This window comes from Ranitomeya variabilis, chromosome 2 (genome assembly GCF_051348905.1).
Source record: "Ranitomeya variabilis isolate aRanVar5 chromosome 2, aRanVar5.hap1, whole genome shotgun sequence".
Classification (NCBI taxonomy): domain Eukaryota; kingdom Metazoa; phylum Chordata; class Amphibia; order Anura; family Dendrobatidae; genus Ranitomeya; species Ranitomeya variabilis.
The window spans coordinates 373,686,578-373,703,074 of NC_135233.1; positions in this window are offsets into that span (position 1 = coordinate 373,686,578).

Genomic DNA, 16,497 nt, shown 5'->3' on the forward strand with positions numbered 1-16,497 from the left:
TTGACTACGGCGGACAGGTAGTATGCGGTTTATTATTTTACGTTTTTTGCAGGCGCTGAAGTATGGTAAGTATGGTTAAATGAAGAATATTAAAATACTTTTTCCTAATGTGTGCGTGTTTTATTAACCCTTTTTTAGTATTGGATTAATAACGGATAGGCGTCTTATTGACGCCTCTCCGTTATTAACCCGGCTTAATGTCACCTTACAATAGCAAGGTGACATTAACCCCTTATTACCCCATATCCCACCACTACACGGGAGTGGGAAGAGAGGGGCTAAGTGCCGGAATTGGCGCATCTTACAGATGCGCCATTTCTGGGGCGGCTGCGGACTGGTATTTGTAGCCGGGGGTGGGGGGACCAATATCCATGGCCCCTCTCTAGGCTATGAATATCAGCCCGCAGCTGTCTGCGTAGCCTTTCTGGCTATAAAATATAGGGGACCCCACGTCATTTTTTTTGGGGGGGTCCCCCTATTTTAATAGCCAGTAAAGGCTACGCAGACAGCTGCGGGCTGATATTCATAGCAGGCTACAAATATTGGCCCCCGGCCGTCGGCTTTCCCCCTCTGGCGCAGAAAATTGCGCGGGAGCCCACGCCATTTTTTTCCGTTTTTTTATTAAATTAAACGCTCATTAAGGCCTCTTTCACCCTTGCATCGGTACGGGTCCATCGCTATGCGTCGGGCCGACGTACCGACGCACGTTGTGAAATTTGTGCACGTCGTGGGCAGCGGATGCAGTTTTTCAACGCATCCGCTGCCCATTCTGAAGTCTGGGGAGGAGGGGGCGGAGTTTTGGCTGCGCATGCGTGGTAGAAAATGGCAGATGCGACGGACGTGCCAACGGTCCGCCAAAACACGACGCATCCGTTGCACGACGGATGCGACGTGTGGCCATCCGTCGCGATCCTTCACTAATACACGTCTATGGGTAAAAAACGCATCCTGCGAGCACATTTGCAGGATCCGTTTTTTTACCAAAAAGACGGATTGCTAAAAACGCAAGTGTGAAAGTAGCCTTAGGCTGCTTTCACACTAGCATCGGTAAGGGTCCGTCGCGCTGCGTCACTAATAAAAGTCTATGGAGAAAAAACGCATCCTGCAGACAACTTTGCAGGACGAGTTTTTTCCCCAGAACGACGCATTGCGACGTGCAGTGCACGACGCTAGTGTGAAAGAGGCCTTAGAAACATCGGCCTTTCTATTATATATCTATGGATATACAGTATCTATCCATAGATATATTTATAGATAGATATATCTATAGATACATAGATGTATCTATCCATATATTTGGCTGCTTTCACACATCAGGTTTTTGCCGTGAGGCACAATCCGGCAAGTTGTGAAAAAAACGGATCCATTTTTTTCCGCTGGATCCGTTTTTTCTCATAGAGTTGTATTAGCGCCGGATTGCGCCTGATGGCCACACGTTTCATCCGTTTTTTGCCGGATGGTGCATAAACCGCACCAAAAAAAGCATCAAAACTGCACCAAAAACTGCATCAAAACTGCACCAAAAACTTCATCAAAACCTGGTGCAGTTTTGGTGCGGTTTTGATGCAGTTTTTGGTGCGGTTTTGATGCAGTTCTTGGTGTGGTTTTGTTGCGGCTTTTTCTGCAGCATGTGCACAAGAAGTCTGCGGCTCCCATAGACTTACTTGGTTGTGCACTACACTGCGGATTTGATGCAATTCAGTGCGGCAAAAAACGCTGCGGATCTGCAATCAGATCCGCAACGTGTGCACACAGCCTTAGCATTTAATGAACCTAGCAAAAAAGCCAAGCAAAAAACAAGTGTGAGATTTCACTTTTTTTGCCATTTCATTGCACTTTGAATTTTTTTCACATTTTCTGTTACACGACATGGTAAAACCAATGATGTCATTCAAAAGTAGAACTTGTCCCGCAAAAGATAAGCCCCCACATGGCCATATTGACGGAAAAATTATGGCTCTGGAAAGAAGGGGAGCGATAAACGAAAACAAAAAAGCTCCAGGGGTGAAGGGGTTTAGAAACATGGATATGGACATATCTATGGAAATAGACATAGATATACCTGTATGTATCTATCTATCTATCTATCTATCATCTATCTATCTATCTATCTATCCATCTATCTGTGTAATGGAGTGTGGGTTGGACAAATTAAAAGAGGAGGTTGGACAGAAATGACATCACAAATCTTTTTGAAGATAGAGGGGGGAGAGCAGGGAGGGGTTTGGGTGTGTTTTGGAGTGGGTGTGGTAGGTGCAGAGTTACAGGCGAGTGCAATGCATCATGGAACTTGTAGTATTAGAGCACAATAACTCAGGAGAAAGGAAGTTGTCGATTAACCCCATGAGAGCTGAATCCAGCACTAAAGATGTGCTGCTACAGCATGATAAAAGGTAATATTGCTAAAATAAACACAGTAGATGTTTTCAGTGGCACATAATAGCAAGATTTATGAAAAAAAAAAAAAAGGTTATAGTAGTGGACAACTTCTTTAAGCTTTTAATGGTGTGTGGTGAAGATGTGTAAACCTTGTAAATATTCATAACAAGTGTAAACTTTGTAAATATTCATAAACTTCCCTTATAATCAAAAAGGAAGGATGGAGATGCAGCTGCAGTAGCTCTTCCTCAGTTTGTATGAGAATTCATGCTGGGACTGGGGAAAAGAGGCAGCATGGGAGTGATATCTGTTTAACCTAGAACAGACAGGAGATCTTTTACATTAAACTAGGAATTATGATTATTATTTATTTATATATCACCATTAATTCCATGGTGCTGTACATGAGAAAGGGGGTTACATACAGAGTTATAGATATCGCTTACAATAAACAAATTTACAATGACAGACTGGTTCAGATGGGAGAGGGCAATGTCCTTGCGGACTTATATTCTACGGGATAATGGGGAAGAGACAGAAGGTCAGGGGTGCAGCAGCTCTGGTGGTGGTGAGGTGGCAGAATGGTTATTGCAGGCCGTAGGCTTTCCTGAAGAGATGGGTTTTCAGGTTCCGTCTGAAGGATCCGAGGGTGGTAGATAATCGGATGTGTTGAGGAATGGAATTACAGAGGATGGGGGATATTCGGGAGAAATCTTGGAGGCAGTTGTGTGAGGAACGAATAATTGTGGAGGAGAGTAGGAGGTCTTGGGAGGATTGGAGATTACGTGAGGAAAGATATTGGGAGTTTAGTTTAGATATATAAGGAGGGGCCAGGTTGTGGATGGCTTTGTAGATCAGTGTTAGTAGTTTAAACTGGATTCCCTGGGGAATTGGGAGCCAGTGTAGAGATTTGCAGAGGGGAGAAACACGGGAGTAGCGAAGAGGGAGGTGGATTGGCCGGGCAGCAGAGTTGAAGACAGACTGGAGCGGTGCAAGAGAGTTAGCGGGGAGGCCACAGATGAGGGTGTTGCAGTAATCAAGGTGGGAGATGATGAGGGCATGCACAAGAGTTTTAGTAGATTGTGGGTTGAAGAAGGGACGGATTCTGGCAATATTGTTGAGTTGGAGGCGACAGGAGGTGGCAAGAGTTTGGACGTGCGGTTTGAAGGACAGGGCAGAGTCGAGAGTTACTGCGAGGCAGCAGATTTCAGGTGCGGGTGAGAGCGTGATGCCGTTTACCATAATAGATAGATTGGATAGGGGAGATACGCGAGATGGAGGAAAGATGATGAGTTTCGGTTTTGTCTACATTGAGTTTTAGGAAATGAGAGGTGAAGAAGGAGGATATGGCTGATAGACACTCCGGGATTCTGGACCGCAGAGAGGTGACATCTGGGCCAGAGAGGTAGATCTGAGTGTTGTCCGCATACAGGTGGTACTGGAAGCCATGGGACTTTATGAGTTGTCCTAGGCTAAGGGTATAGATGGAAAAAAGTATGGACCCCTGGACAGAGCCATAGAAACAGCCATAGAAAGCAGAGAGATTAGGGATGAGCAGACCTGTGAAAGTTCAGGTTCCTCTGGTTCATTTGAACTTTAGTCAAAAGTTGGGTTCAGGTACTAGAACTTGAACCAGGACCTGAACCTCATATAAGTCAATGGGGACCCAAACTTCAGTGCTGTAAAATGTTCGTAGTTAAATTTAGGGGGCTGCAAAAGGAAGGAAAATGGGGGAAGAGCAGGACAATTGCCCTGCAAACAAATGTAGATAGGAAAATGACTTAAAATAACATAGAATAACAATAAAAAAAATTCTTGAAACAGTAGACGGAGGTCCAAGTGGAGGATTGCCGAGTGTGTATTTTACTGTACTTGTTAATAAATAAATAAATGAAAAAAGGAAAGTTGTGTTTCTCCTATTTTTAATAACCAGGCAATGTGAGCTGATCTTATTATGTTGGGAAAGGGCCAGTATCCATGGAGCTTCCCAGCCTGTTAATATCAGCCCTCAGCTATCTGATTTGCCTTTGCTGGTTATTAAAAACCGGTGACCCCATTTACAGTTCGGGTACGCTCATCCCTACTCACGATGCTCAAAAGACCATTTGGGGGAAGTAGAGCACTGGAGTTCATAAACACTTGGGAGACTTGAAAGTTATGTCAAATTTGTTTGTTTAGTTATGAAAAGTAGAAAAACATATTTTTTACATACAGGTGTCAACGAGACAGATTTATATGGACCATAACATTTCAGGTTGCTTCTTCAAAAGGGAAAAAACAATGGTTTGGATGGAAATTTCTTAACCTTTTAAGATTGCTGTTGGTCTCCCATTCAGGAGCTCTGATGGATTTGTAACAGTTTTTGCAGAGCAGTCAGCTAGGTAAAAGAATTGCAGACACTTGGCAGCAGCAAAACTTTAGTAAATTTCTAATGACTATTTACAAAGTTACCTAACTTTGCATTTCCCATAAAAAGCAAATGACCAATATATTAAAAAAAAATCTGCACAAAGGTGTTCATAGACTGTATGTAGCCAATATTAACCATGCAGTCAACCCTTTTTTTTTTAAATAAAAATAAAACTACAGTGACATATATCTGATAAAATAATATTTTTACGTTATATCGCTATACACTATTTGTAGTACAGTGCAAGAGCTTTTAATTGTGTTTCTTCGAAAAACATCGTACTTGATTGAATGACATAGAGCTCAATCCTGTAATACGTAAGCCTCGCTAATCTATATACATCTAGTGTATGACATATTTTGGGTTTGGCTTATCTGCCTTGTATAAACAAACTTGTTCTGACTCTAATCCTCGTATTAAGCAAAGAGGGAGATGACCAATTCTTCCATCCTGTGAGAATGGTAACTACAGAAAATTACATTCACACAACTTGTATTATGTCACATAAAGTCCTCAGCTACGTAGGGCTCGTACAGACGACCGTATTTTCAGTCCAAGGGCAATCCGACAAAACATCGGATCGAAATCGGCTCAATGTTATTCTGTGTGGCCTTACACACAGGGAACCCATCAGGGCATTACTGCCCTTACTCGTGTATGGGGCCCAGTGAGCAGAAGAGGTCTAGACCTAGTCCCCCCTTTCTGTTTCTGCTCAGCAGGCCCCAGCAGCAGGATTCTGCCTGTTCAGTAACTGAACGTGCGTCCTCAGTGACTTCCTGCACCACAACAGTTAACAGCTACCAGCCTATGATAGGCTCGCAGCCAATGTGAGTATGCACGTCACCAACCTATGACCTCACTGCCATGAGCTGGCATGTCCGCGCCTCAGATGGATGGAGAGATGATGCCGCTGGAACACGGCCAAGTAAGGAGATGTTATTTTTTCTTTACATTTTTTGTAAAGCCTCAATACCGGGGCAGGATGGAAGATTATATGAGTCAGAATGGAGACAAAAGGGGACAGAATAGAGACATTGCTTAAGAATGGAGATGACATGGGAGCAGAATGGAGACAAGGGGCAAAATGGAGACATGGGGGCAAAATGGAGACATTTGGCAAAATGGAGACAAATGGGGCAGAATGCAGACAGCATGGGGCAAAATGGAGACACATTGGTCAGAATGAAGACACATGAGGCAGAATGGAGACACATGGGGTAGAATGGAGACACATGGGGCAGAATGGAGACACATGGGGTAGAATGCAGACACATGGAGGCAGAATGGAGACACAGGGGACAGAAAGGAGACACGGGGAGAATGGAGACACAGCAGGCAGAATGGAAACACAATGGGCAGAATGGAGAAACAGGGCAGAATGGAGTCACAGAGGGAGAATGGAGATATGGAGCAAAATGGGGTCACATGGGGCTGAATGGAGACACCAGGGCAGGATAGAGACATATGGTGGCAGGATGGAGACAAATGGAGGCAGGATGAAATCACAAAGAGGCTAGGATGGGAACATATGGGGTTAGGAATGGGAGAACACAAGGGACAGTAATGGGAGAATACAACGGGCCAGGAATGGGAGAACACAAGGGGCCGGGAATGAGACATGTGGGGTCCTGAATGGAGTACATTTGGGACCAGGATGTGGGTCATTATTGCTGTAGGGGCTAATTAAGGGATATCATTATTGCTTTGATGTATTTTATTTTTGAGGATAATGTTTTCAGTGAGAGGGGGAGGTCCTGTTACTGTGCTGTGCAACACTATGTCGCTTTTTTTTCATCCGGTGTAGTATAGAAGTTGGGGAAAAATTGGAGAATTTGCACTGGAAGTGGTGCTCTAGAAAGCTATGTGTTACTTTCTGCAGAGACGAGTCCTGGCTGGAAGAAGTGATGGCGGTCTGCACTGGATGAAGAAAAAAAGCAAAGATGAAGGACTTCAATTAGAGATGTCATTGGTGAGTCAGAGTGGTACCTACAGTGGGGCAAAAAAGTATTTAGTCAGTCAGCAATAGTGCAAGTTCCACCACTTAAAAAGGTGAGAGGCGTCTGTAATTTACATCGTAGGTAGACCTCAACTATGGGAGACAAACTGAGAAAAAAAAATCCAGAAAATCACATTGTCTGTTTTTTTAGCATTTTATTTGCATATTATGGTGGAAAATAAGTATTTGGTCAGAAACAAAATTTCATCTCAATACTTTGTAATATATCCTTTGTTGGCAATGACAGAGGTCAAACGTTTTCTGTAAGTCTTCACAAGGTTGCCACATACTGTTGTTGGTATGTTGGCCCATTCCTCCATGCAGATCTCCTCTAGAGCAGTGATGTTTTTGGCTTTTCGCTTGGCAACACGGACTTTCAACTCCCTCCAAAGGTTTTCTGTAGGGTTGAGATCTGGAGACTGGCTAGGCCACTCCAGGACCTTGAAATGCTTCTTACGAAGCCACTCCTTCGTTGCCCTGGCGGTGTGCTTTGGATCATTGTCATGTTGAAAGACCCAGCCACGTTTCATCTTCAATGCCCTTGCTGATGGAAGGAGGTTTGCACTCAAAATCTCACGATACATGGCCCCATTCATATTTCATGTACCCGGATCAGTCGTTCTGGCCCCTTTGCAGAGAAACAGCCCCAAAGCATGATGTTTCCACCACCATGCTTTACAGTAGGTATGGATGCAACTCAGTATTCTTTTTCCTCCAAACACGACAAGTTGTGTTTCTACCAAACAGTTCCAGTTTGGTTTCATCAGACCATAGGACATTCTCCCAAAACTCCTCTGGATCATCCAAATGCTCTCTAGCAAACTTCAGACGGGCCCGGACATGTACTGGCTTAAGCAGTGGGACACGTCTGGCACTGCAGGATCTGAGTCCATGGTGGCGTAGTGTGTTACTTATGGTAAGCCTTGTTACATTGGTCCCAGCTCTCTGCAGTTCATTCACTAGGTCCCCCCGCGTGGTTCTGGGATTTTTGCTCACCGTTCTTCTGATCATTCTGACCCCACTGGGTGGGATTTTGCGTGGAGCCCCAGATCGAGGGAGATTATCAGTGGTCTTGAATGTCTTCCATTTTCTAATTATTGCTCCCACTGTTGATTTCTTCACTCCAAGCTGGTTGGCTATTGCAGATTCAGTCTTCCCAGCCTGGTGCAGGGCTACAATTTTGTTTCTGGTGTCCTTTGACAGCTCTTTGGTCTTCACCATAGTGGAGTTTGGAGTCAGACTGTTTGAGGGTGTGCACAGGTGTCTTTTTATACTGATAACAAGTTTAAACAGGTGCCTTTACTACAGGTAATGAGTGGAGGAAAGAGGAGACTCTTAAAGAAGGAGTTACAGGTCTGTGAGAGCCAGAAATCTTGATTGTTTGTTTCTGACCAAATACTTATTTTCCACCATAAAATGCAAATAAAATGATAAAAAAACAGACAATGTGATTTTCTGGATTTTTTTTTCTCAGTTTGTCTCCCACAGTTGAGGTCTACCTATGATGTAAATTACAGACGCCTCTCATCTTTTTAAGTGGTGGAACTTGCACTATTGCTGACTGACTAAATACTTTTTTGCCCCACTGTATATACTGATTCTTTACAATATATACTATGTACACAGCTCATGTGTATAATGTAATTGGTGATCACTGTATTGCCTGTACACTGACACTATATACAGAGCTCCTGTGCATAATGTCACTGGTGATCCCTGTGTTACCTGTACATTGACACTATTATTATTATTATTATTATTTATTGTTATAGCGCCATTTATTCCATGGCGCTTTACATGTGAGGAGGGGTATACATAATAAAAACAAGTACAATATTCTTAAACAATACAAGTCATAACTGGTACAGGAGGAGTGAGGACCCTGCCCGCGAAGGCACACAATCTACAAGGGATGGATGAGAATACAGTAGGTGAGGATAGAGCTGGTCATGCAGCGGTTTGGTTGATCGGTGGTTACTGCAGGTTGTAGGCTTGTCGGAAGAGGTGGGTCTTCAGGTTCTTTTTGAAGATTTCGATGGTAGGCGAGAGCCTGATGTGTTGTGGTAGAGGGTTCCAGAGTAGGGGTGATACGCAAGAGAAATCTTGTATGCGATTGTGGGAAGAGGAGATAAGAGGGGAGTAGAGAAGGAGATCTTGTGAGGATCGGAGGTTGCGTGTAGGTAAGTACCGGGAGACGAGGTCACAGATGTATGGAGGAGACAGGTTGTGGATGGCTTTGTACGTCATGGTTAGGATTTTGTACTGGAGTCTCTGGGCAATGGGGAGCCAGTGAAGGGATTGACGGAGGGGAGAGGCAGGGGAATAGCGGGGGGACAGGTGGATTAGTCGGGCAGCAGAGTTTAGAATAGATTGGAGGGGTGCGAGAGTGTTCGAGGGGAGGCCACAGAGCAGGAGGTTGCAGTAGTCAAGGCGAGAGATGATGAGGGCATGGACTAGGGTTTTTGCAGATTCTTGGTTGAGGAATGAACGGATTCGTGAAATATTTTTGAGTTGAAGTCGGCAGGAAGTGGAAAGGGCTTGGATATGTGGTTTGAAGGAGAGATCAGCGTCAAGGATTACCCCGAGGCAGCGAGCTTGTGGGACTGGGGAGAGTGGGCAGCCATTTACTGTAATGGTTACGTTCGTTGGGGGGGTCGCGTGAGATGGGGGAAAGATGATGAGTTCTGTTTTGTCCATGTTAAGTTTCAGAAATCTAGCGGAGAAGAAAGATGAAATAGTGGACAGACATTGAGGGATTCTGGTTAGTAGGGAGGTGATATCTGGTCCAGAGATGTAGATCTGTGTGTCATCAGTATAGAGGTGATACTGGAAGCCATGAGATTCTATGAGCTGTCCCAGGCCAAAGGTGTAAATGGAGAAGAGCAGGGGCCCAAGGACTGAACCTTGTGGGACTCCGACAGATAGGGGGCGAGGTGAGGAGGTGGTGTGTGAGTGGGAGACGCTGAATGTCCGGTCTGTTAGGTATGATGAGATCCAGGATAGGGCCAAGTCTGTGATGCCAAGGGATGAGAGGATCTGTAATAATAGGGAATGGTCCACTGTGTCAAAGGCAGCCGACAGGTCAAGGAGGAGAAGAACAGAGTAGTGTCGCATGCTCTTGGCGGTTAAGAGGTCGTTGGTGACCTTAGTTAGGGCAGTTTCAGTGGAATGGTGTGACCGGAAGCCAGATTGTAAGCGGTCAAAGAGGGAGCAAGAAGAGAGATGGGAGGACAGTTCAAGGTAGACGTGTTGTTCCAGTAGTTTGGAGGCATAAGGGAGAAGTGATATAGGGCGATAGCTAGATACAGAGGATGGGTCAAGAGATGGCTTTTTGAGGATAGGTGTGATGGAGGCATGTTTAAAGCTTGAGGGGAAAACACCAGTTGTTAGTGATAGGTTGAAGAGATGGGTTAGGGTTGGGATGAAGACTGTGGTGAGGTTTGGGATGAGGTGGGATGGGAGCGGGTCAAGCGCACAGGTGGTGAGATGCGATCTTGAGAGTAGAGTGGAGAGTTGATTTTCTGTAATGGTGGAGAAGTTGGTTTTGGAGGTGGAGGGCAGGGAAGTCGGGAGGAAGGGCTCTGGGGCTTGTTGACCAAAACTGTCTCTGATGCTATCAATCTTCTGCTTGAAGAATGAGGCAAAGTCTTCAGCGGAGATAAGTGGGGAGGGAGGAGGTGCTGGGGGACGGAGGAGAGAATTGAAGGTGTTAAATAACTGTTTAGGGTTGTGAGACAGGGAGGATATGAGAGATGAGAAGTAGGTTTGTTTAGCTGTGGCGAGTGTGGTCTTGAAAGTAGTGAGGGACTGTTTGAATGCGATAAAGTGGTCGTTGGAGTGGGATCATTTCCATCTGCGCTCAGCAGCCCTGGAAGCTCGCCTCAGTTCTTTGGTCAGGCTGGTGTGCCAGGGCTGTCTGTTGATTTTGCGAGCTTTGGTATGTGTAAGTGGGGCAGCAGAGCTCCTGTGTATAATGTGACCGGTGATCCCTGCATCACCTGTACACTGACACTATACACTTTATACTATGTACAGAGCTCCTGTGTATAATGGCACTTATGGTAATATACTGTATAATAGCTAATATGAACAATCCTGGAGAACAGAAAAAGTCCCTGAAGATTGGAGAAGGACAGATGTATCCCTATCTTCAAAAAAGGAAAGAAAATGGAGCCAGGAAATTATGAGCCTTACTTCTTTACCAGGAAAGGTCTTTGAACAAATTATTAAACAACATATATGTAATGTAGTGTGGCTAATGGTCGCATAGTGATGTAACCTGGAGTATTTTCTTTAGTGCAAATAAGCACTTAGAGGTTCCTTTGTTGCACCTGGATCTGGGTTGCGGGTAGCGGGTTGCCTCTGGGTGTGGTTACAGCCTATATAATGGAGGCTGTTGTTTGGCACATGGTCTGTGTGTTAGGAGGGAGAAGGCCTCCTGTATGTGTGTCGCCAGACCGAGCCTCAGTACAGGTCATTGCCCCAGCCTGTGTGCCCACAGGACTGATGGAGCAGTCTGATCTAAAGGCCTGATTTGCTTGATCTAAAGGCTGTTTATTTTCAGTTTGTGCTTCTGGGGTTTATGAAGCAATAAACCCACATGAACTTTTAAAGGAATGTGCAGCCTGTTTTCCTCCCATCGTACCCGAGTGAGTACAACCCCTACAATAAGTACTTGGATAAGAATACAGTAAATAACCAAAGCAAGCAAGTCAAGAAAGACTAATCTAATTTCCTTCTATGATGGAACCACTGACTGGGTGGATCAGGGAAATGTGGTAGATATAGTAAATCTTAACTTCAGCAAAGCATTTGATAAAGTATCTTATAATATCCTTATTGAAAAATAACCAAGCATAGGATTGACAAGGCTATGGTTAGGTGGATTCATAACTTGAAATGTATTACATGCACCTTTATTAAAGGAAACCTGCAGTTCTCCATGCTTCGTTTATCGCAGGAGGCTGCACAATGGCTATTGTTAATGTTTCACATTTTCTGCTCAATGCCAGTTACCTAATTAAAGCACTTATGACCTACCTGTCAATACTGATTGACAATACTAATGGCGCAACTAAATTTTGGCCATATCCTGTTGTTGATGACTTATCCTTCTGATAGTCCAAATTAAATAGATGCAACATGGCACTCTGTGAAGAAGTGGGTATTGGTGCTCGAGTAGGGTATCCCACCCTTAATGGCAATTGTTCAGAATAACTCGGCACTCAAATGTTTGTGAAAACAAAAGATTCAATTTATTTTGCGTCCAGACATAGAACCAGTTAAACGTTTTCAGTCCAAAGTAGACCTTCCTCAGAACAGTTCAAAATTATCTGGAGTGTAATGGCACTGCGGATGGCCAGCTTGGGGTTCCCCTTGTTATTTTTGGAGGGCTGTCCCCAATGAACTGTGCTAATATATGGACCCGGGGTAGATGGCGTGCTATGCCTTTAAGGAGTTCCTTGGTCCTTGCTCGTGTTTAAGCTCCAGCGCAGGTGGCGTGCTCTGTCGCCTGGGAAAGCGCGCCATTACACTCCAGATAATTTTGAACTGTTCTGAGGAAGGTCTACTTTGGACCGGAAACGTTTAACTGGTTCTATGTCTGGACGCAAAATAAATTGAATCTTTCGTTTTCACAAACATTTGAGTGCCGAGTTATTCTGAACAATCATCCTTCTGATAGGTCATTAATCTCTTCCTGCCCCATGAGGTACCATTACATAGTGGGTGCAAGTGTGTGGAGGAGATAATTTATATAACCAGCTCATGCCTCTAACAGCAGCGATCAGACCAAACTCTGATTACTGCTGCTTACCCCTCAAATGCCACCTGCAATCTCTGACAGTGACACTTAAGTGGTGTAAACATTGGTGGATCATATGGCATCCGGGGGCCTTCTGAAGACCCTCATGACTGTCATATTATTACACATATGAAGCCCAGCCACGGGATGAGCTTTATTAGAGACCTTATTTTTCCATTATATACTGTGATATTGAAGTTTTGCGGTATATAGAACAAGTGATTCTAGGATCAGGTCCTCTATGGGAATTAAAAAAAAATGAAAGATTAAAAAAAGTTTTAAAAAGTATTAAAAACAACCCCAATCTTTTTTTTTTTTTTTTTTTAACCCGGATGTTAAATACCATAAAGAAAACAAAATCGAAACTCCAACATTTGCCATTTTTTATTGGCATAAAAACCCATCAAAATGCCTTATGTAATCCTGAATGTCACTATTTAAAACGTCTGCTTGTCTTGCAAAGAATATAAAAAAAAAGTTAACACAGCACTGTTGATGAAAAAAATAAATAAAAGTTATGCGTCTCAGAAAATGGCAATGGAAGCCAAATTTAGTTTTAGAAACATCAGATTTTTACTGTTGATCGCTTGACTTAAATAAAAAAAAATAAATAAGTTTAGCATCATCGTACTTGTGCTGACCTGAAGAATAATAATGTCAGGTCAATTAATTTTACTCCATAAAAATTAAACCCTTAAAAAGAAAGTTTTTTTTTTTTTTACCATTTCACTATTTTTCCCTTGCTTTTAAGTACATGGTAAAATGAATTGTTTTGCTCAAAACTACAACTTGTTCTGCTAAAAAAACGAGCCTTTAATGGCTATTTAGATGGTAAAAATAAGAGTTAAGGTTCTTGGAAGAAGTGGAGGAACAATGAAATTGCAAAACCAAAAATGGCTGTGTCAGTAAGGGGTAAATGGAGGGCTGAATCACAGTTCTCTGCAAGTGTCACACTATTCAAAAGATCTGTCCTGTTCCAGCTTCCTGTTTTCATTTGGCCGGAGCCAGATCTGAAAATATTTTATCAGCAAAGGTGTCAGGTGTTCACTCCTAACATTGTAATATTGATGACCTCAATGAAGAAAAAGAGAGTGTGGGAGAGAGAGAGGAAAAGAGAGGGAGAGAAGGGAGAAAGGGAGAGAGAGAGAGAAAATGGAGAGAAAAGAAAAAGGGAGAGAAGAAAGGTAGAGAGAGTGTGAGAGAGAACATAGAAAAGGGAGAGAAAAGGGAGAGAAAAGAGAGAAAGAAAGAAAGTGAAAAGGAGAGATAGAATAGTAGAGAGACAGAGACAGCAAGAGAGGGAGGCAAAGGAAAAGAAGAGAGAAGAGAAAGAGAAAGGAAGAGAGAGAAGAGAAAAGGGATGGAAGAGAGAGGGAGAAAGAAAGACACAGAAAGTTAGGAAAGAGAGTGGTAGAGAGAAAAGACAATAAGAGAGGGAGGCAAAGGAAGGGAGAGGGAGAGAAAGGAAGTGAGAGAAGAGAGATGGAGAGAAAGGGAGTGAGGGAAGAGAGAAAGTGAGAGAAGAGAGAGGGAGTGAGAGAAGAGAGAGGGAGAGAAGAGAGAAAGAGAAGACTGCGGGAGAAGGAGAAGTGGGAAGGAGAGATTGAAGGAAGGAGAAAGAGGGCACGAGAGAAGAGAGTGAAGAAGAGAAAAAGAGAAAGAGGGATAGAGAGAGATGGGACATAGGAAGAGAAGGAGAGAGAGAAAGAGGGAGAGAAAGAAAAGGGAGAGAGGAAGAGAGAGGGAGAAAGAGAAAAGGGAGAGGAGACGAAAGAGGGAGAGAAAGAGAGTGAGACAGTGAGAAGGAAGAGAGCAAGAGACTGAAAGAGAGAAAGAGCTAGATTGCATACTTTGTCACAGAAATTCCTGGCTTATAAGACTCTCAATTCCACCTGTTGGTCTCCACAAGGAAATACCTTACCCCCAAGGCAAAGGAGGGAAGGCAGTGCCTTTTTGGTTGGAAAACCGCAAGTTGTAGACCATTGCCTTAGAGAAAGAGAAGTAGATGCCTCTACGAGGTATGACTGCAAGTCTGGGAAAGCAATTACAACAATTGTGAGGGACTTGGCACTAGAATCTACTGTAGTATTTCAACTCATGCAAAAAAAACCCTTTCTAGTCTTCCTTAATTAATTAGAAGACAAATCTAACTATCTGCATTTGGCCTGTATCCATGTATAAGTAAAGAGTGATTTAAATTTCTATTTAATGTATTAGGAGGACTACATAAAAAATTGGCATTGGCATATGTCGTGTTCTCATAGCTCCTCTATTCTCCAGTAATCCTTCGGGACAGGGAGGTGCCGTAACATGTCTGCATATGTTTGTGTCTTCGTATCACCTCTGCCCTATTTATCATTCATTAATTATAGAAATGTTTTACATACTCTACCGTCCATTTACAATAATTAACTGTTAATCAATCTCTGATCTGTGACAGTTGATGAATTCTGGGCTTGTTAGTAATTCACAAAAGAAAGACCTAATAAAGGTGGAACTTGTAGAGCTCCTGCCAAAAATACTTCACTAATGTGCTGTCCACAAAACTATGGTGTGCTACATGCAGTAGTCTATAAAGCAAACAGGTGAGTGAACATTCCTCAAGCTGTGATCGTGACTGGAAGTATCAATTGTATTACATCACCTGCATCCCGAGTGATTGGAAATATCATTATTTCATTCTGGAACTTTATCCTTAAAGAGTTGCATGGTTCAGACAAATCTAGACCTAGTACTGACCAGAAATCTACTTAGTCGTCTCACTGTTGGAAGCCAACTTCTCAACTGTTATGGTCAGGAATCCTACCTACTTGCTTCCATCTACCTTCGTCCCTACTCTATTTTGATTGACAGCTCTGGGGCAGAGACAGAAGGAAAATAACTTGGTGGGAAAGTGCACTGAGCTATATGGCCATGTTAAAGATGCACGAAATACCTGTACTTGGTTTGAAAAGATTTTTTGTCCTGACAGACTCCCTTTAGGTTATTAAGCACAGTCATTCTGCCCTGACAGTCTCCTATCAAAATAGCCTGTCTTATGTTAGTCCTCACCGATTCTCTGCTAGACACCTTTATCCCTCCCTTTAAAGTGCTTGAAGGTCTTCACCTGATTTTTATTCCCTTGTTTGTTGACCCTTTCTGACCTGAGAACTGAGCTCAATATCTTTAGTACAACTTGGGTTAAAAGATCAGCTTTTTTTTCTCCTAGTCTTTCGAAATAACCTGACTTAGTAAGGTCTTCTCCTGGCATTAATTCCCTAATAGGCTCCTATCTACCTATCTCCTTAACTGCTTGTCAGGCTACACCTGGCATTAATTACCTGTTATCCACTCCTTTCAGACTTGAGAGCTGTTGTCAACAATTTTATTGCAATATGCGTCGAAAATTAAGGATTTTTTGTCCTGGCTTTGTACTGAACTACAGTAACTGTCTTAGAAAGGTCTTCACCTGGCACCAATTCCCAGGTGGCCAGCAATATCTACCCATATCAATGTGCCAAGATTAATTTTTGGTTTTAAATTAAAGATAGGTTCACCAAACTAGAACACCTCTTTAGTGATACCTATCCATGAAGACATATCTATTTGAGGTTCTCAAAAGCAAGAGACCCTCAAAATATTTTTTTATGACATGACATTGCTAACCTTAGGAAAGGTATGGTCCACAGAGAATATTTGTCCTCTGTCATCTGAGTTGTTGCACTATGGGGTAGGTTATACAACAAACGTTGGCAGCCGTTACCACAAAGTTACAATAATTATGTAACTTGCTTTATCATGCACAATCCTGTACAATTTGCCCCATCCTTCCAAACCCTTCTTGAGCCAACACTGCTGAGATATTATCCAATGTGACTCGCAGGTCTAAAATTTCAAAGCTGAGCCATTATATGTCATTCCAGATGTTTA